General features: G+C 40.0%; 1 protein-coding gene across 2 annotated transcripts in view; it reads left to right on the top strand.

The window, feature by feature from the left end:
* Positions 1–10,412: 10,412 nt before the first annotated feature.
* LOC122822078 (myosin-9-like) overlaps positions 10,413–21,667 on the top strand; it is a 36,867-nt gene continuing 25,612 nt past the window's right edge. The window contains exon 1 of one of the 2 annotated variants that reach the window (XM_044100462.1): positions 10,413–10,618. The gene's annotated coding sequence lies outside the window, so the exon portion shown is untranslated. The remainder of the gene's footprint in view (positions 10,619–21,667) is intronic. The other variant, XM_044100463.1, reaches the window with a different exon arrangement.

Raw genomic sequence — 21,667 nt, forward strand, 5'->3', positions numbered from 1 at the left:
TACCTTTTAGCAGGTTTTATAACCTCTAAATGCTTATTCTGAGCAGTGGAAGAGTCTTTCCACTTTTCCAGCTCCTGTGCAGTTGATTTTTTTTTCTCTCTCTCTCCCAAAAAATTCTTTCTGCATTCATTCCTCCTTGTAAAATATGGGGCCCCAACTTGTTTGGCTCCAGGTAGAACTGTACCAACCTCTCTGAGGTCTGTTTAATCCATCAGGGGGTCTTTACGGTTGGGTGGAAGTTGGGATTTTAGTTGCCTTTCTACAAAGGCCCTGCCAAAGAGAATGACAATTTTCTACTTTATATCCCTCAAAAGCCCTTAGACATCTTTTTTTAGGTCAAATTGAGAAAAAGTGCATTATGGTACCTTTATCCATTCCAGTTTCATTAATTTTTTGTTTGTTTGTTTTCTGTTTAAATGATTTTGTTTAACCAGAATTCAAAAGCAATGCCTGCTTTCCATTGGTTAATTTCAGCAATTTTTAAAAAATGTTTTATTTATTATTAATTTTGTCAGTGTCAAGTAGTTTTAGTGATGGTTGTGAACTTTCTGGCCGCTAACATAACAGTTGTTGACAGGTCAGCTTTGTAGGATGGAAACCTTTATCTGCTTCCACCATCGACTTTCAAGAGTTTTACAACCCAGACTGTTGGCCGGCCACGTTACCGACCACGCATTCTTCATTCATCCTAAAAAGCTACTTTATAATCGCTAAACCCATGTTGGATGTATTTTGCCTGACAGCGTCCAGTCGCTGTGAAAATGTGCCGGTTTACATCGTTTTGTTCCGCCGCTCATCGTTGCGTCTTCCTTCCATCCAATCATCCATGATCCACGTCTGCTTCTCTTCAGCCTGCCGGAACCTTGGGTTCTTTTCTTTACACTGCAAAAACACACAATCCTACCAAGTATTTCTGGACTAGTTTCCAGTGTGAATATCCTAGTATCATCTTATTTCCAGTGTAGTAACTTACAAGTAACTTTGCAAGTGGAATAATCTTCCAGTGCACTTTTTCAGCAATCTTAAGGAATTGTTTACTTCAAACAAGCTCCTGTATCTTACTGAAAAGCGACTAAGTTGCCTTTGTCATATTTCAAGTTTACTGAGATATCTGCACTAAAAAGTAGACCAAAAGTACTCGGTGGGATGTTGTGCTTGTTGCAGCACAGATATCATAGCTGGATTACTTTCTGGATTACATTTCTCCAGCTGATCACTTACACTTTGCTCGTTTCTGCTCATCTCATCTCACGCTGTGTTCATTTCATACTATATCACTTCAGAACGCGCTTTTTTTTTTTTTTTTTGCCACGCCTCGTGCTGATGCACCTTCCTGAGGCCTCCGGCTTGCTTTGTGGGCATGTTTCCTGTCAGTCAGCCAGCTGCAGCGGCTCGTTAAGAAAAAATGGCGTGCTTCCATGTTTCAACCACAGAGTCATTTGTAGAATTTGATTGGTGCAGGAATTTGTTAACAGGGGTTCAGAACAGGTTGATTTAATAACAACTTTCCTTCAAAATTGAGTGATTTCCAATTTTTATTTTTTTTCCCCCCCTCTTCTCTCTTTCTAGGCTATTTAGAAAGAGAGAAGGCTGGAAACTAGGCTAAACCGAATCGCCTTTCTTACGCAGCGTATTAAAAACCTGGTTGTCTTTTACGCATCAATCAGTCCACATTTTTAAACTGTAATGTTTTATTATTTAATAAAAATGTCCTTCTTTGAACCCATTGAGTTGTTACATTTCTACTCTGCTTTCTTCTGCAGAAATACAGAAATTGCAAAATGCACAACTGTTTAGTAAGTCACAGATCGGCTCCTCATTTGGCCGTGTGACGCTTCTCATTAGCAAAACGCTCTCAGAAACTCTCCAGCTATTAGATTTCTGTGATTTAGTCCGCCTCCACTCTGTTATCCATGTGTCTGAACATGTTTTTTTTTTTTTTTTTTTTTTGTCGCCGCCATAAAAGCTCTCATCGCCGTTCCTGAAACGCCCACGCGCCACCCTCCACTTAACTAAACATCATGTCTCTAAATGACTGTTTTTATGTCATCCCTCCAACAGCACTGTCTGGCCTCTCACTCACTCCTCTACGGGTCCCCACTCCTACATGGAACTGAATGTATTTTTTTATTTATTTTGATTTATTTATTTTACACGGTCTAAGAACAACAACACCAACAACAAAGAAAAGGCCCTCTGACCTCAGGGTGAAACTAAGTGTTTATTTCTTTCTCCAGAGCAAATGGCTTTGATTTCTGCTTTGTTTAAAAGTTGCCATGGCTGCGGATGATAAAAAAAGATACGTTGGTGTTTTATCAGCGCACACTGTGAATAATTAACCTTGTAATAACGGGGACGACGCAGGAGTTTTGGAGAGCAACTGTCAGCCAATGAGAACAGAAACGAAAAGTTTTGCTGAGAATTTGCCCGCCTTGCTAAAGTATTTATACTTTTCCCCATTTTGTCCCATTTTCCCAAAGTAGCGCACAGCTATAAAAGCGAAAGGAAAAGTCAACGAGGCATTCAGCTGATAAAAATCTGAAAAGTGTGGCATGCGTTGGTGTTTAACCCCCTTTTTTACTCTAAAACCCTTCAAGTCGATTGTAACAAATTACCAGGGAGAAAGTTGTGGGCAGGTTTCTTTTAAGGTTAGATTAGGTTGACACATGACATGGTGGTGGCAGCATCATTCTGCGGGGAAATGCTGCTTCTCTCCAACAGAGAAGGGAAATTCGGTCAGAGTTCATGGGAATACATAGAAAAGCTTGTTACAACTAACGATTACTTTAATAATCGATCAATCTGTTGATTATTAATGGGATACAAAAATGGCACATTCCACAGGTATTTTTATTTAAGCACTTATAATGGTTTTTTTCATAGCAAAATGTGTAAATAGATCATTAAATTCCTTTTTTAAACAAAAATCATTGCTTAAAATGCAATAATGTGGCATTCCTTTATTGAATCTGAACTAAAATTTAAAACTAGGCCACTTGAGTTTTGGCTAACACTTATTTACAGACAAAGACGTTCATCTTAAATGCTAAATGTTTATATTTTGTTTACTGTTTTGGCCTCGTTACTGCTCTGACCAAATTGCCTTTTCAAGTCTGCACACTCTAGTTAACGATTAATCCATTACTAAATTGGTTCATGGTTATTTCAGTAACCAATTAATCACGATTAAAAGTTTCAGTCATGTAGCTGCAACCATTATTGTCTAATTTTCCTTTCAGCGCCCCAACTCTCACAAAATTAAGTCTTTATTAAGACCTACGTTTCTGTCCATCAGCTGTTGGACCGAGTCCTCAGTCAGACTTTTTTGATGTGACCCTGAAGTACCGGCTGCACAGTCTGACATCTTGCATTGCTTAGTGTGTCGAGGTTTTCATCATGTCAAGGTCCTGAATGATTTTCGACCACGCCCAGTAAATTCTTAGAAGCGGGAAGAGACGCAAAACTGGGACATGGATTCTTTCCTGCAAAAATACTCTGACATTTTGACATTAATTTGATATTTTCTACAAGGAAAATATCGGAAACGTCTGTGTTTTAAAAGTCTAAGATTTTCGACTCTTTCTGAGTGACAAAAGTTAAAACTGTTCGACTTTGGAAACTCAAACATCGCGTTTCGGGACTTTTTCTAGCACATTTTCGACTCTTCAAACTCAGAAACTCTAGAAAATCCTTGAGATTAATGTAAAAAATTTTTTTTTTTTAAATCAGCTTTTTTGGGGGGCAAAAATTTGCTCTTTTTTTCCGCCATCGACAGCGTCCGCAACACGCCGTGGTAGAAGTGAGGTCATGTGAGGCAGATGTGTGGACGGCTGTAGAAGCAAATCGGTAACAATTTCATCATCAGTTTTCCTCTCACGCCCCTCTAGGCAGAAAAAATATATATATATAAAAATTCCCAGCCATGTCATTACCGAGCCCGCAGTAGATGGGATCATGAGCCGCTGACTGCGTAGATTAGATCATCGCAAAAACAAAAAGAAAAAAACAAATTTAAAAAAAAAACGGGGAGGTATTCAGGCCCAGCTGCGTCCAAAGACAAAACAATGGGGGGGAATTCCACCTGCATTACATAAGCAGGTGCGACTGAAGCTGCTGGCCCAGATTTACAAAACTACTGAGAGATAAAAGACATTCCTGCGTCGCTTTGAGATGTCTGGACTTCCGCGTGCAGTCACATTTTTTATTTATTTATTTGTGAATCATTCATCCAATCAGAGCGTTTCCTGATATGACCCGAGTGAAGGCCTCAGCCCTGACGCTCAGGAATCCATCCGACTCACTCATCCACTCTTGAGACGGAGGAAAGAGGGGTGACTGACTGCGGCGGCAATGATGACGACAGCTGCCAAAGGTTCATAAGTCCCTCACTTCTTCCGCCAAAAACAATAGACCACACCTCCACAACTCTCTCTCTCTCCTACCCAACCAGTCTTGTGACCATATAAGGGAAAAAAAAGAGAGACAAGGGGAAGCCAGCGGCTCTCGCTTTGCTGCCGCTGAGCAAAACTCAGAGTTGGCAGATTTCTCCCGTCTCAGTTTTTTGTTCGCCTGCTTTTTCTCAGAGGCAATGTTTGCTGTATGTTTGTTTGAAATGATATCGCTTTTGTCAGCGGGCCAAAAATGCTTTAAGTAAGAGAGGTGGGGGGTTGAGGGGCTTATGGAAGGAGGAAGGGTGTGTGTGTGTGTGGGAGTGGGAACTAGACTAAATCTGTAGCAGCAGTCAGATCTGGAAGGGCCTCAGACGGTTCTGTGTTGACAGTAAATATGGAGACATATTTGAAGTTTAAACACAGGCTGCCTTCCTCCTTGCTGGGTTCACCTGATCAAAAATGGCTGCAGAGATTCTTCATGCGACCTGAAGGTTTTGTCACATTTACAAACCCAGACTTTGGAATGACTGGAATTTTTAGGGGTTTTTTTTTAAAAAAAGATGGATTGTTTTGAAGTAAAAATCTGAAAAGTGCGGCACCTCCGTCACTGCCCCTTCCCCAGAGTCGGCACCTTTCGCTTCCGGTCTTTGGAGTTCGCTTCAGCTAGTTTTGAACATCTAAACATGTAATTTTGATCCATTTCCTCCTTCCAAAACAGACTGCATGAAGAATATCTTTACATCATTTTTCACCACTTCCCACAAATTGGATCTCTTTTGGACTTTGACTAGGCCACTCTGCTGTCCTGTTGGAAGATCAACCTCTGTCCCAGTCTCAGGTGTTTTGCCGTTTCCAGCAAAATTGTCCCATAAAGTCTACCAGCACCTACAGAGCATGATACTGCCACCACCATGCATAACAGTTTAGAGATACTTTGTTCTGGGCTATGCTCAATATTCGTTTGCAGCAACTTGCAGGCCGATTCGAAAGTTTGGGCCGACATCTATTTCCAATGTTAATACTGCTGTCATGGCTGATACTTACTTACTTAGCCTAAAACATCTTCTGGAAAGAAAGAGGTGGGTGCATTATTATTTCCTTTGCCCCAGATTCCTCCAGCTCTGTGAGTCAACATGCGTCTTATCGATACTTCCTGTGTGCTGATTAGTGAGGAGAGGACGGAGAAGCGAGGGGCAGGATGAGACCAAAGGACACGAGGCCACGTAAACATCCACCCACTCAGACATCACAGCATTATCTCACCAGCTGCTCATAAAAAAATAAAAAAATCCTCGTACTCTGGCTGCACACAAACTAACGCTCTCACCTCCAGGCGTCCGGAGGCTGAGCGGACGACGAAAAGGAAGACGCCGTAAATGTTCTTAGACGTCTAGTCTCACTCAGAAATAATGACGGCTCAGGGAAACTTTTCAGGTAAGGAGATCCGGGCCAAGACACTCCTTCCCAGATGCGACGGGACTCTGGGCTCTGTCCAGGTTTCAACGCACGGCGGCCCGGACTCCCTCCCAAACGAGTCGCGCGTGAATTTTCACACACGTGTATTTTCACACGCATGAATTCAGGAAAATAATTAACTGGGTGCGAGTGGACTGTGGCGGTGGGTCATGTGGGGGATTTGAGGTGGTTTAGAGGAGCACTCCATCACCGTGCGGTCTCTGAATGGGCTCCTTTCTTGCAGAGCGAATGATATAATGGCTTTTAGCTGAAACACACCCTGAATAACAGACACACCCTGCTGCTATTACAACCAACCTAGCGAGGAGGGAGGAGGGCGCGAGGCAGGGAGGCATTGAGGTCAGAGGTGTCCATATTTGGTCATTCATGCCTGCCTCTTTTTTTCTTTTTCTTTTTTTGGTCTCCGTTCATTCCCCCTTCTCTGTTTGTTTTTGGCACTTTTACACCGATGCAAAGGAAATTTTCAGATTTTTTTTGTTCTCATGTACTTTACACACCCCACCACCTCGTGAGCATCTGGTCTCGCTCAAGAAAACACACAACCTCTGACCTCTGAGCTGATATTTTAGCTACTTCCCGTCCGTTCTATAGGGGCGGGAGAAAGTGATTGAATTTTCCAGGCAGGCACGCCGGGTAGCCACCGCTTTCTGCCAAGCTGCTGAACGTATAGGAAAGCCAACGGAAACATTCCTGTGACGTCGGCAGGCAGCGAGCAAACATAACACATCGAGCTGAAAATGTGATTTTAGGTCTTGCCGCTGGGCACAGCCCCTGAGATGTTGGGGGAGCAAAACGGGGGAAGAATGTTTCTTTTTTTGTTTGTTTGTTTGTTTGTGAGGTGCAGGAAATGATGTGCGGTTTATGCAAAGGCTTCCTGCAGTGTTTGCATCAGGTCTAGTCATTCCCATCTTTTATCAAGCAGGACTCACTGCAGTGCAGCGGGAAGACAAAACAAACTACAAGTCGAGTTCTTTTTTTGTTTTGTTTTATTTCTTAGCAGAACCACCTCATTCTTTTAAAGCACTGGTGCTCCAAGATTAACATAAACACTGTCAACTCAAGCAATAAATCCCAAGATTTTCTGGCATTTAAAAAGTAGTAATATATCAGAAAGATGACTGTCAGTTTGGTATGTTTCGAATGACAAAAAAATATTTTTTCTTCTCCCCCCACTCCCCTAAATTTGGAGTTCTAGGATTGAAAGGAAGGAAAGATGTTTCTCATTACTGCTGCTCTTAGTATCCAATATGGCTGCTGTGTTTCTAAACCATAGCAATAGCTGCAGTACTAAGGGAGTCATTTCCATGGTGTGTTTTGCAGAAGCTATTTTTGAAATTTAGTGTCTTAATTTCCAAAATGTTCTATATTAGGTAGCACTGGTATCGGTTCACTTTGTCATCAAGTAGTTTAATAAAGCAAGTTAGCACATGCTGTTTGGTTCCCAACTTGTGACTGGGACAGAAGTCTGGATATTATGAGATGTTAACTGAAGTTATCAAGCAATTCACTTACCTGTGACAGAAAAAAACCCTCACATCACATTGAGTTTTTGGAACAATGAATAAATCTCTGGAGCGGTTGTAGGCTAACAGCTAACTTTGTTGTAGGCTACAGCATAGCTGTTAGTCTACAACAGCTGCACTAACAGATTCTGTTTTAGCTCATTTTAGCTATGACTTAGCTTGAAAATGTTGACATTTGTGAGATACAACGCTAATATGCAGGATATTAACCGCTGTAGAATGTTTTAAGTTACATGACCTCAAATGAGTCCAGGTTAAAATGGTAGCCATATTACTTTAAGTTTTTATACAACTTTTGGCTGCTATTGCTAACAGGAGACAACAGTAGAAAGTTTTACGGCACCTGCTTTTTTTAAAAGCTGAATTACAGTAGTCTTTATTGGACTGGAAAGGTCAAAAGGTCGACAGTGGTTTTCTTCCATTAGGAACTTTATGCCAATGACTTTAATGACCATGCACATTCGTCAAGTCTAAAAAAAAACATAAGAAATAATGTACGAAGTTTGCTTTAAAGGTCAAAAGTGTTACAAATATTCAGTGTAATCCAAAATTTAACCTAATACACTCACGCTGGTATGCCAGTGGATTGTAGTATAGCTAGAACTGCTTACTAATATTAGCTAACATGCTACAAAAGAATATTAACTAATTCTACCAGTTTATTAACAAATTTTCATATAACAACTAAAATTAAATATATATTTTAGCTAGCAACAATATATGAGCATAGAAAATAGTTAGTCAACGTAAGCTAGCAGCTAATGCTAGCCATTTTTCCTTAAGTAGCTTCCTTATACTCAGCAGCTGGAGCAACTCTGCTGACAAAGCTACTAGCTTGTGACACTCTGCTCCATTGCACGGGGTCATTGTTTGTTCCGGACATAAGTGTGTCGTCTTTTACAATGCTGAACTTCAAAACTCTTCTTGTAGCAATCACACTGCTTTTAAGAAAGATGATTTTAATTATCATCAGAAAAGCTGCATAAACCTTTAACCTAAACTATTTACATTACCTTACTAATGTCCCCCTGCTACCTGTGATAGGAGAATTGGCTCTGAGCCTTTATTTCCTCTCTCAGAAAGAATCCCACAGAATTGCCGTGTGAAAATAGGTTCATTTAGTGCCACCCCATTCTGCAGAGTTATTACGCTTACATCCATCATTTCCCAGCCGCAGCCTTCCCCTTAACATAAAACTCCTCCTTTTACAACTCATTTGAAGCATGTCCTAGTTGGAACTTGATTTTACTGATAAAAACACGTTATCTGGCACTGCCTCATCTCTTAAAGTATATTGCTTTTTTTTTTTTTCCTTAGCTTTCTAGAAATCAAGGTGAAAACAAACCTCAAGTGTGATTTGGCAGTTGAAGTGTTTTGCTTTGCTTCATTTAATTAGATCATCACCTGCAGCGGTTCCCATGAGTAGCAAACATGTCTGGTCACGAAGGCTGGTACACCTGTTTCACAGACTGGAGCAAATCATCCAACATTACAACGCTGCATAACGTGTGAGCAAAGTTCTTCTGTCAAATGTAACTTTTTAAGAAAAATACCAAGAATAGCTGATTTGCACAAAGCTGAACGTATTGCAATTTGTGCAAAATGGAAAAGGCTTAAAGGTTCTCGATACTCCTTAAAATGTTGCATATTTTCCTCACATTGCAACCACAAACTGCAATGTATTTTATTGGGATTTTTCAACAAGAAGTAGAGCCTCAATGTGAAAGAGAAGGAAGCGCTTTTTGCAAGCTTTTTGCACACAAAAATCTCAGCTATGCACACCATGGACAGGGTGAAACAAGGTGATGGTAGCATCATGCTGTGGGATCTTTATACTTTTTGAAAACCATGAACCCTTTAGCTGCCACATTTACAGCGATATGCTACGTTGTGTGTTGATCTATCCCATAAAATGTTTAAAATACACATTGAGGTGATTTTAATACGACAGAATGTGAAAAAGTTTAAAAGGTGTGAATACTTTCACATAGCACTCCAAGCTTTAGCCACATGCTAAAGTGTAGAGTTTTAGCTAAACATCAAACAATTTGCTGTTGTTTTTCTGGGTTATTTTTTTTTTTTTCTTGTTTTTATTTTTTTTTCCAAGAGTGCAGCTATGAATTGTTTCTATTAAATATTTTCATTCCTTTGGTAGAAACAAGTTGCAAAAGGGTTAGGTGATTTGATTTTACCACTAAGAGACATTTGCAGAAGTAGTGGTGAATCTCAACGAGCAAAACACTTCTCAGAGCCTGCTTTCCTCTCTTTCTGACCTCTGACCTCTTTCAACAACTTAGAAAACAAATGCGTTCTATGAATGAGAAGGCACAAATACGACCTTCATTCAAGCAGACAATTTGGGCACCATATAAACACAGACCAGGGTAAGGGGGAGGGTGTGAATACAAATGCGCAATGCGCTTTCTATTTTTTTTATTTGTAAAACATTTTAAAATTCATATCTCACTTTTCTTCTGCTTCAAAATTATATTCTACTTCCTGTTAGTCTGTCGTATAAATGTCCAACTTCCTGAATGTTGTCACTGAATACTTCATGTGGAATTATTCTAACTTTTTTTGGCAGATTTGGACAACAAAAGTACCAAATAGCTGGCTTCAAAGCACACGGTGTTCAAACTAAAACACGCTGACACATAAAGGGAGACCCTCCGATAACCTAGCTCATCCTGAAAGTGACTGGTACTTATATGGTCATAAAAATCCAAAGCATGCACATACCAGGCTCATTAAACGTGGGGTTTATTGGTATCCCCTCTCCGCCCTCTCTCAACTCTTTTCAAGTTAATTTTTCTCTGTGGCGTTTGGATCCGCCTATCCACTGTCAATCATTTTTTTTGAGCCCGCCTTACTCGGAATCCTATTGGCTGAAAGCGCTGGGGATTATCAGACAGCTTCAGCCATTGGCGGGCGGAACTGTACGTGAACAGTTGGTCCCGCCTCTTCGTGGACCGCACCCCGGCTCAAGTGAAATTAGGCGAACCAGTAAGCAGACGGCAGAAGAGGGAGGAGGGAGCGAAGGAAGAAAGAAAAAAAAAAAAAAAAAAGCGATTGAAACGGTGACTGAAGTTTAGGGAGGAAGCGAGGGCTGTAGTTTAGTCTGAACTCTGCTGTCGACAGGAAAAAGAAGTTTTGACTCCGGCGACGCTGACTGAGCCCTGCGGTTGTTGATAGCCATCTTCTGAAAGGCGAACAGCAACCAAAAACCAGGTAAGCTTACCTCTTTTTAGGCGCTCGCGCTTAGCTGGGTGCTGTTTTATAACTCATTCAGTAGGTTGGTCAGAGCAGCAAGTGCAGTGAACCAGGAAGCTCGGTTCGCTAGTTGACCGCTGCAACTTCAGCAACCGAGCTGGGGTGGAGGGGCACCTCCTTCTGAGATTTAGCAGTAGTTTTCTTCCGCTTAACAACTCTAACGCATTTATCGGTTGTTTTAAAACAACAAGCGAGTGCGAATGCGTTACATTTCGGGAACACAGGCCGTCAAACTCAGCCGTAGCAGAGTGGCAGCTGGTGAGAGGCTAAACTGCAGAGCAGCGGCGGCGGAGGCAGGAAGTGATTTATTTGAAAGAATTGTTGGGAAAACACGATGAAGAGTTTAAATAATGAGTGACGTGAAATAATGAGTTTTCTTTTTAAAAGCTCCAGCTCGGTAACAGACAGTTGCTTAGCTTGTGGTTGAAGTTTTGGAAGAGTAGCGGTCAGAGACAGGCACGGTGTGCGGTTGTTAACATGTCTGACTGGCAGCATGGCGTCACCGTTTTACCGGCGGACTTAAAACCCCCCCCCAAAAAACGGAGTTGTTCTTTGCCGCCTTAACTTCAGACAACACCACCTATATATTGGACCACTCTGATTTATAAACGCTGCATGGACCTTTTTTATTAATTAATTAATTTTTTTAGAAATCTTTAAGCATATTCCTGAAATTATCCGGAGTAAAACGTCTGTATACTTTTAGCTTGTTGGGAAAGTGGAGTGGACACATTTCCGTTATATAAGATATAACGTCGCTTTTAATATTAGCTGTGTCACTAAAGTGTCCAGAGGTTCTGTGACAAAAAAACAAGTGGATTAATTTGAAAGGACAACAAAATAACCTCCAAATCACACCAAAAATCATAGTTGTAACTAATTAATGAGAACGGCTACAGTCTTTTAATATCTGACTTTCTTCAGTGATGTATGCGCTTATTTTAAGAGATATTTTCATCAGTCTTTTTGGGAACTTTTTAAATTCTTTGCAGTTATTCAGTGGCTGGAATAAATCAAAATAATTTTTACTGGCCTATTTAAGAGACAATATCACAAAATACCATCGGTTTATAGTGTTAATACAAAAAGATGTACCTAAATGTATATATATTTTTTTTAATTCAGAATGAGAGCTACAATTGTTTCAGCTGCAGCAAAAACATTCTCCCACACCAGGTATTGTGGTTCTGACATCAATATATAGACTTATGATGAGAAAATACTCATTTAACTAGTAGCAGATTTCAAATGAATATGTTTACTGTGCTGATTTGTCCATCTGATCTTTATAGAGAGTAATGCCAAATGTCTGCAATGCTTTATTGTAACAAGGTGATACAATGTATTTCTCATTTATCAGTCACATTGTCTGCTCAGGTATCAAAGCTGCTGCTTGTAGCTCGCCAGCTGAAGCTTTGAAACAGTGTTAAAGTAATGGGTGACGATGGGAAGCTGCCTGTTTCACAACCAGGAATAAATCCAAATAACTTGACTCAAAGTCTTGGAAGCATGGGAGAAATGTAGTGTGGCCTTGTGTCAGCCTGCTAACTGCTAGTGCAGCAAACAAGTAGAGGAGGGGCGGCACTACCTTAATATAAAGCCTGGTCAGTCTGGGACTTTCTCTAGTCTCTAATTAGAAGACAAAGTTTGTGTCAATGGAATACAAACTCTCTTTCCATTGACAATAAAATTGCACAAATTGGAATTACGAAGATACATTTGCTTACATGGCAATTTTGTGAAAACTCTGCTTTTTACAAAACGTTTTTTGCTCTGGTTTTTTTTCAGCTGTATGGAAATTGGTGTAATTTCTAAAACGACAATGGAAACACTTTCTTCGCATTGTACCAGTTTCTATTCATTAGCAACTCGCGCTAATTTGTAAGCACTGGCCTCCTCGGACGATGCGCAGCTAGCTCCACCAGAGCTCCCACATCATCACAAAGTTCGTCTAGACTTTGTGATTTGAACGTGTTGAATCTTTGTAAAATTGTCAAATACAATTTCTCCAAAACGCTGAATAAATGCGTAGCTGTTCCCAAGTATAAGAAGCTTGTCGCCTCTCTAAGGCGTTAGCGCTGTGGCTGAAATATGAATATATCTCATGTTTGCTTACATTCGACTTACTGCGTTAACAAGCTTATACCTCTGGGGTTTTTAATTGCATCTCTTGTTTAACAGAAACACCGCAATTGTTGCGAAATTGTTTCTTTTCGACATCGACAGAATATCGCAAAAGGTTTTGGACTGGAATCGCAGCTAACACGACGAAAAAGTTTCAAATCCACTTCTTCCTTTGTGTAGAATCGTTTGTTCAAAGACATATTCCCGAAGCAAGTGGGAATAAAGCAATCCAGTTTTGTTCATTTGAGAAGCCCTTATAGATGATGAATGCAATCATTTTTTTAACCAGCTTTGATGAGCTCTATGTTTAAGGAAAATAATGAAAAGCCTTGACCAAAGAGAACTTGACAGGCGCTCCATCAAGGCGAGTACGTTTTATTTTTGTGCCCCAATGACAAAGAGCCGTCAGCATATATCTTGGTTAGTCGTTTGTTTCAGAGTCTTTAATTGCAGTCTGGCTCAGCAAACCTTTTCATTCTGCTGGGGAAAAAAGAAAGATCCAGATCCCGGGATATTAAGCCGTCATCCCTCTGGAGTCTGCGAGGTGTCACATTCTCATCAGGTCTCATCACGTTGACGTCGACTCAATGGGAAGGCTTTGTCAGTGCCATTAGTGTTTAGATGGTATCTCATTGTTTGCACTGTGGCAGGCAAACACTCTGCGGTATGTATGCACTCCTTAATCGTTTGGAGAGTTGCAAACAGGGAGGCTTGGTGTCTGAACCAGAAGCAAAACGATCCACAATCATCGCAATAAATTCTACCGATTATTAAAACAGTTTATTGCAGCCTACATGCATCCCTTTGGATGTGGTCGGGCACTCATCGGGAGTCTTTGTGGTTCAGTTTGTAATCAGAGCCATATTTGTTGGATCAGCTGTTTTCTGCCAAGAACCAATAAAATGTTCTACTTTACTGTCTAAATATGATTCCACCAGCTTAAAGTTTCAAATTCTTCTCTTCTCTCAGGACAATGTTCCTTAAAAAGTCACGCTGGGTGACACTGAGCGTGTCATATCCTGTTATTGCATTATAGTCATCTTGTTAAATCAACTCCTGATATTGTATTGTGAAACTCTCTCTCCACCTCTCTATATTTCTCTTTTGGGGCGGGTTCTGTTCTTTTAGCCAGTTTTGGTGCTGTTCTGGAGCCCCCTGCAGAGATTATTGCATTCCATCATTCATGTGTCAGCAAAGTCCAAGCACAAGCCCCCCCCTGCCCCCCGGGAGAGTTTTGTACCGTGAGCTAGACGAAATTAAATGCAGACGTCTTGCACTGCGAGCTGAAGCTGTTCGGTGCTGTTGGAAGGTTTCACTCTGAACGTATCGAAGGATGTCGGGTGGTACTCGTCTGCAGCAGGATGTCTTTTTGTTTAGTTTTTTTTTTTAAACTTTCTGAAACTATGAAAGCTTTGAAAGACTTCCCTTTAAAGGCCTCTGTTGACTTACTGGATCTTGCTCTATTGCAACTGTATAACAGAAGCATGTCTGCCTTTTATGAAAAACAAAATCTAGCTGCAAGAGTGAATGACAACTGGACTTAACTTTAGTATTTTTTAAAAACTATAAGCTCTTTAGTTTTACCATATGAACTTCAGTTTCTCATTTCTCAAGCATTTCTTGAGAATGTGGAAAAGACATGGTGAGAGAAATTGCCTGCATGGTTTTGTTCTTTGTTTTTCAGGTTGACTGGCCCAAAATTCTGGGCATGAAAATTCAATATTTGTTAAATGGTGAAGAAACAAAAGACTTGTCACAATACCAATTTTTTTCTTGATGATAAATTGTCCCAGAAGTTATTGTGATAATGTTGTTTTGAGACCAATTTCATGTAGTAACTCCATAATAATGCAGCAGTAGCGGCATAATAATGCAAAAACACGTTCTCAAAGATCGATCAACTTTAAATTCTAGTGAACATTTAGCACTGCAAGTGAAAGAAACTGTAAATATCTCAAATAAATGAACAAAGTTGATGCATTGAACTGAGTGTGACGGGGTACGCATCAACTGTGCCGTTCCTGCATTTGCCCGTTGGCTTCGCACGCCATTATTTCCAAATTATGCCTACTTTTGCACCTCCAAATTTTTTCTAACACAAGATCACGTTAGGCCGTAGAAAGTTTTCTGGGGGAAACCCTGGTTAAAGAAATGTTCGTAGTCTAGAAATCTCAGTTAAAGTTAGAAATAGGAAATGCATTGAAAAACGTTGTTTATGTTCTGTTCCTTTTTTTTCTCGGCTGTGAAACAAACCAATCTGATTTATTGCTATTTTGCTGTAGAATTAGCTGCAGGTTCTTCGAACCAGTTAGGTTTCAACCCATTTGTTTAGTTTGGAAAAAGTTTTAAACAACTGCATGCAAGTCTTTCAGATTGACACTGCAACCATTTGCTAACCCTAAGTGTCGATGCACATTTGAACCACCACTTCACAGACTTTTGACTTCTTCTTCTCTCACTTTATAGCTCACAACCCCTCCTCCTTCTTCCTCCGTTCAACCTTGTTGTCACCACCCAGACCTTTCCTCCATCCTCTTCCCCACAGCAGCACCTGAAAAAGCCTCATTAGCGTCAGACAATGCCAGGAAATGACTCCGGCTCAAACAATGTAAAGAAAAGGCTTGAGGCACAAAGCAGGCTTTGACCAAACCCTTCAACTACATGTCCTTTGTGCTTTTCACCTCTGCCGTCATGGCGTCTTGCTTGATTAGACTTCACCGCCCTTCAATCTGCGGTGTGCCAGTTTAAAGATTGACTTCTTGATAAGGCACCTTGATAAACCCTCGTAAGTTACCCCTCCAAAAAAGTCTTAAAATATAAAAGCTTTCTGACAGATCGCGCCCAGGTTACTGTACGTGCTGTGAAGCAGAGTTTTACGTGGATGTGAGCAGCATACCTGTGTGAAAATGCGATGTGGTTAATACTTTAAAGATTGCGGAAGACGTTCATGACACGCATTTTAGACTCTGAACTTTGTACCACACTGTGCGATTGTTTCATCTTCCTGCTGCTGTCGGTCATTTATCTACCACATACATCTAAATCATGCTGCGTGGCAGATGTCCTCATTTTCAAATAAACATATGGTTGTTTGAGGATGTTGCGTGGATGGTTAGCTCGTGACTCAACAGATAAGCGATATGGTAGAGAGACCACAAACAGGAACTGCATTAAAAAAAATCACAACCTAGAGATGAAGTGAGTAGTACAGAATTATGAAGTATAAAGAAGAGAGCAGCACTAGTAATAAATCATTTGATCCTTTGTACTGTTGGACGCAAAGCAGCATTCCTTTTAGGAGAAATACTGCTGACAAACTGGAATGTTGATTGAAGAAATCATTCACTGTCTGCCCAAAGGTTTGTATTTATCTCTTTAAGAAAAAAAAAAAAAGGGCTGGTGATCTTCCCTATCAGTTATTGTCAAATGAACAGCAAGCTGTGGATTCAGCGTTGCAATGAGATAAGTTCTCATATGATGGACGAGGAATTTGTTATTCGACTTTTTTTTTTTTTTTTTTTTTTCTCTTAAATGACAACCCGTGTTCCCAATTATCTTTGCTCTTTGACATTTAGCCACAGCTTACAGGAAGTCTGCGTTTCGGCTTCCACTGGCTGAACGTACCTGAAATCTTCCAGAGTTTCATTCCCCCCCAAAAAAAGTTCACACTGGTCCAACGCTGGAAGAATCCCCCGGTGATTTGAGACTTCAAACGTATGGCGGCGATGTTACTGAACGAAATGGATTGATGAGAGAGTTGGGTTTAAATTAGACACAGTTGAAATCAGTTGTTTTATTAGTCAATATATTTGCTAGTGATAGCGCATGGTATTGGAGTTTTGGTCGATATGCCGATATAATAAAACTCATTTGGCCGATACAATACCGATATTTTTTCCTATAATTACTTACTGAAACTATATGGCTTTCTCTACTGTGAAGTTAAAATAAACATTAGAATATGCATTATCTTTGTCAATTTAGCCTGCTACCAAATGCAAATGCTAAAAAGGATGGAACACTTTCAACCTACATTTTGTTTAGTGTCAAATTTATTCATGACATTTGCTCTCTCTAAGACAATGACAGCACTCAACCAGTGCAAATTTGACATGCTGTGCTGCAGGCATCATAAAATAGCGCCTTTTATATCAGTGAGTTTTTTTGACGGATTGTCCAATTTAAAAATTTTACAGCTGATATCGGCCGATACGATGCATGCCGAAAGTATCGGGCATCCCTCATATTTGCTGACGTATCCTACTCGGCTTCTGGCTTCAGCTCATTAGTAAAGCTGTTTACCTTATTTACATGGCCGAGTGTGGCTTTAGCTTCCACATCACATTGTGCTTTAAGTGACTGGATAATCTCTCTTAACAACTGCAGGACTGAAGGCTTTCCTCCTTTCGCAGGAGCGTCTTTTAAAACTCAGATATTTGTGGCCGGCCTAATTGAAACCGAGTTGTGAAAGTGGCGTTTAAATGTAAAAATAAACAAACACGGTTTAATTTAATCTAAGTGTAATTAATCATCTGGCAGCCATTGGTTTAGCTGATGTGGGTCTATTTTTAGCCAGTAAAGTCTATAATTGAGATCAAAATCTCTCCGTTTAAGAGGAATGTGCTGCTTTGTAACACAAAAATGTCTTTAGCAGCAGCTATTCCTTGCTGCCGAGGGTTTTTATTTTTATTTTTTAAAGAAGGCCCAACATGCAAACCTACCTAAACAAAGTTCCCCAGATGACAAAATAGCTTTCTCAACTTGTAATTTCCTCTTTCCTCCCCTCTCCTTCGTTCGTCCCACCCTTCCCTCTCTGAGATGAGCTTGGGTGAAGCAGCAGGAGGAGGAGGAGGGACCTGTTGTCTTCCCGTTTAAAAACCGACTGCTTCATCACTGGGGACGACCAGAGAGCAGGGCCCTGAATCTGCAGAAATAGACATGCGTATGTGCTGGAATGGCTCATGTAAACGGTTGAAATCAAACTGTCCGGCGTGTCAACAGCACTAAACAAGAACCACAGGATGAGGACGTCAGCCAAGGATAAGCAGGGCTGGACAGCGCTGTGATGGGATGCAGTTGGTGGGGAGTGAAGAGTTATTGACCCTGTGCTTCGATTGATGATGCTCACAATGGAGCAGTAAATGCAGCACAGCTGGTTTATAGATCCCCCCCTCACACACACACACACACACACACACACACACACACATACAGCTGGAGGAGCCTGTTTGTACTTGATCACTCTGTGTGAGGTTGTCTTGACTTTTGAAAAAAAATTTTTTATTGCTATTAGCTATGTTGGCTCAAGGAAATGAAGTGAGGCAGAATGAGAGTTCAGTGATTGGATGGTCTGGGTTTTATAAGGTTGGCTTTCTTTCCTAAACAAGGCCCATCTGCAAAAACACCAAATCCTCCACAAGTATTTTTGGTCTAGTTTGTAGTGCAAATATTTTTGGCACGGTTGAATTAAGACAAAGCTAAGTTAAAAGTAACTTGTCGGCCAGAAGTAGGAGCGTGTTGTAAGTCAATAAATCCTTAATATTAATGCAAAGGCACTACTTCAACGGCAGATCATTACTCTAAGATGAGACATTTTTCCTGTGTTGTAAGTGAAATAATCTGCCTTTGAACTAGTAGTTTTTCATTAATATTAAGAAATTGATGTGAAACAAAGTCTTGTTTCTTTCTGGAAAGTTACTTGTAAGTTACTTTCATCTTATTTCAAGTGTATTAAGAAATTTGCACAGAAACTAAACCAAAAATACTTGATAAGATTTGTTGTTGTTTGCAGAGTAGTTTAACCCTCTTCTTTCCCCCTCATTCCTAAATGTTTTCCTCCATGTTCAGGCTGCTGTGTTACTTTGTCACTTTGTAACAACAGTCTAGTCTCTGGAGTCCTTCTTCCTCTCTTTCGTGTTACTTCATGGTTCCTCTTCCTCGTTAAGGTTCCCTTTTATTGTGGATTTTTCAGGCTGAATTATATCGCTACAATGTTAAATTGTGCTATTGTTGAATACTTCTTTTATTTTCCATCGTCGCATTGTTCCCACTACAAGATTTTTAGCATCTTACACACTAGAATGCTTTAGGACGGCATCAAATCTATTAATTATTAGGGATCTAGCGAGTTTGATTGCTCTCCTTTAATTTTATTTATTGTAACGTCAACATCCAGAGCTTCAGGAGGCGGCTGAGCTTTTAAACTGGCTGGAGCAGTTTCTTTGTCTCTCCTCTACTTTCTATATAGAACAGCACATGGAGAATTAAAATAACCGATGGACTTATTTTTAGTCCCCAGTCCTCTGGAGAAGCGGTTTGTGTGTCGAAGTCATTTTCTGTGTCAAGCTCTCGAGTCTAACTATACCAGACATCATCATTCGAGGGCCGAAATGTAACAAATATTTAAAATAAATGTGGAATTAAATTAATAAAACCTTACAAAATTGTTTGTCTCAGAAATTTAGTGGAAAAATAAATCTATGTCTTTAAATCTGTAAATTTATTCAGATATTTCATTGTTGCTTTGCTGTCAACTCTGACCGTCAAATAGGGTTAATAAGAACATTGAGATATAAATTAATCAATTTGTTTATTTCCCTTTTATGTAAATATTACATTAATATTTTCTTTTTCCCCCTGTTTTTTGGCATGTCAATTTTCCTGATGATCTAATTCCAGGAGTCTGCAAGCCGTTCTGTCCAAAGAACCATCGTTCCCCTTAGTCCAGAAAAACCCCTAAAAACTTGCATAGCTTGTTAAACTTTAACTGACCTTTTGAAAAAAAAAAAAGACAACTTATTACATTTTATGAGAAATTTATTTTCAAGAACACTTATACTTTCAGTTTTTACTTCTAAATAGAGGGGAAAAAAATGAGTTGGGATCCTGATATGTGGAAAATTAAGCAAAAAAAGGCTCTACATCCAACATTGCGAGGAAAAAAATGCATGAATCTATGATCAGTACTTTTAGTGTCGTTTAATGAAATTATTTCATAAAAATCAAAAATAAAAACCGGGTAAAAGCTGGATTTGCTTGGTTTTTGAAATGTCATTGACATTCATTACTTTGCATTCAATTCTCCGTATGTCGGTAAAGGATCTCTGCAGAAGAACAATTATTTCACTGAGGCCTTATGGGTAAAAACGCTGGTGGATAGGAACAAGGGCCGAACAAAGACCAGAGGAAGCGTCAGAAAATATGTCTGAGGAAGACGTAAGACGAGGAGGAGGAGGATGGAAGACAGATATTTGTGGAATGCCTTTGCTGGTTGGTCCTCCCTGATAAAGGGTTAGCATGGGAGGAATGTGACCCTGAAAAGATTGGATAAACAGCGTGGAAGGAGGGGAGGAGGGAGTTGTGATGGAGAGGAGGAGGCTCGTCGCCAGCGGAGAGGAAAAAACACGGCTGGTTCACCCCACATTCTGTTGGACAGCCGGGGTTGAGTTGGTAAGAGGAAGTCAGCAGAGAAGGTTATCAGCTGCTGTTCAGCCTGTAGACCAGGGAGTCATGAGAAAAATCAGTCGTGTGCTGGAGCACATTAAAACGGCCTCTCATTTCTGGAACGGCACGGGAAGTTTGGGACTATCCCTTGGCAACAGGGCAGCCTTTTAAACCGAGGCACATCAGTCAGGACTTCAGAGTTGTATCCAGAGTTGGGTTTTATTTCTAAAGCTTTGACCAACTGATGACAATTTTTGTCAAATTCAGACTTCTCTTAAAAATTGCAATATTGTAGTTGCATTATTTATACAGCAGAGTTGTCGAGTGGTGGAGGAAGCAGTCAATGTAAAACAAGGTTGTCCTTTTTTTTGTTTTGTTTTTCTTCCCATTTTTAAATAAAAATGTTACTATTAACCAGTCGTATGGGACTTCAGATTTGGACTTCAGATTTTAACAAGATATTTTGCAGTACTACTGTAATAGCAATAAAGGTGACAATAAAAACAATTTTTTATTTTTATGCAACTGTGTGACCATAACTGTGTCACAGCAGTTATAGTCCCACAAACAATGTTTGTGAAAAACATTCCCCTTTTATAATGTGCTTCTTTAGAACACCAGTCATGTATAAAAGTGTGATTTCTATCACCAAGCTGCACATGGTAATTATCTTTTCAAATATTTATTGATGCTTTTGTTGAACAGTGGAGACGGTAAAATTATCACCATAAAGACATTTTGGGCAGATTTAAATATCATTAGCTGGAATTTATTGTGACAATTAATCAAAATTCTTTAAATTATTACAATAAATAACAAAATGACAAAGGCCCGCCCCTCACCAGTCGTTTAAGTCTTGTTGCCTTAGGCCTCTTATATTAGCAGCTTGTGCATTCAGAACAGAAGTCTCCATGATTGAGTTTAGATTCTTATCTTCACGCTGAGGTTTCCAGAAGTCTGTCAGCACTCCTAAATCCAGCATGCTTCCTGTTACCTGCTAAAAATGTGGCTCTCCTTCTCAGTATGAATAAACTGCAGTAACAGTAAAGCTTCCTTTAAAAAGAGCTTAAGCTTGGTTTCTCCAGAAAACGGGAAGGCGGATCAATCAATCAATCAAATTTTATTTGTATAGCACATTTCAGCAGCAAGGCATTTCAAAGTGCTTTACATCAAATCAAACACAAAAACACAATGCAACATAGAATCAACAATAAAAACACAACATCAAGTCAGGTTCCGTCAATAAATTTGCAATTGATTACGTTTCAAATACAACTCTAAACAAGTGGGTTTTTAGTTGAGATTTAAAGGCAGTCAGTGTTTCAGCTGTTTTACAGTTTTCTGGAAGTTTGTTCCAGATTTGTGGTGCATAGATGCTAAATGCCGCTTCTCGGATGACATCGTTGGTATTTATTTCCCACCAACTTTGGGTTTCTATAG

This window comes from Gambusia affinis, linkage group LG19, assembly GCF_019740435.1.
Source record: "Gambusia affinis linkage group LG19, SWU_Gaff_1.0, whole genome shotgun sequence".
Lineage (NCBI taxonomy): Eukaryota > Metazoa > Chordata > Actinopteri > Cyprinodontiformes > Poeciliidae > Gambusia > Gambusia affinis.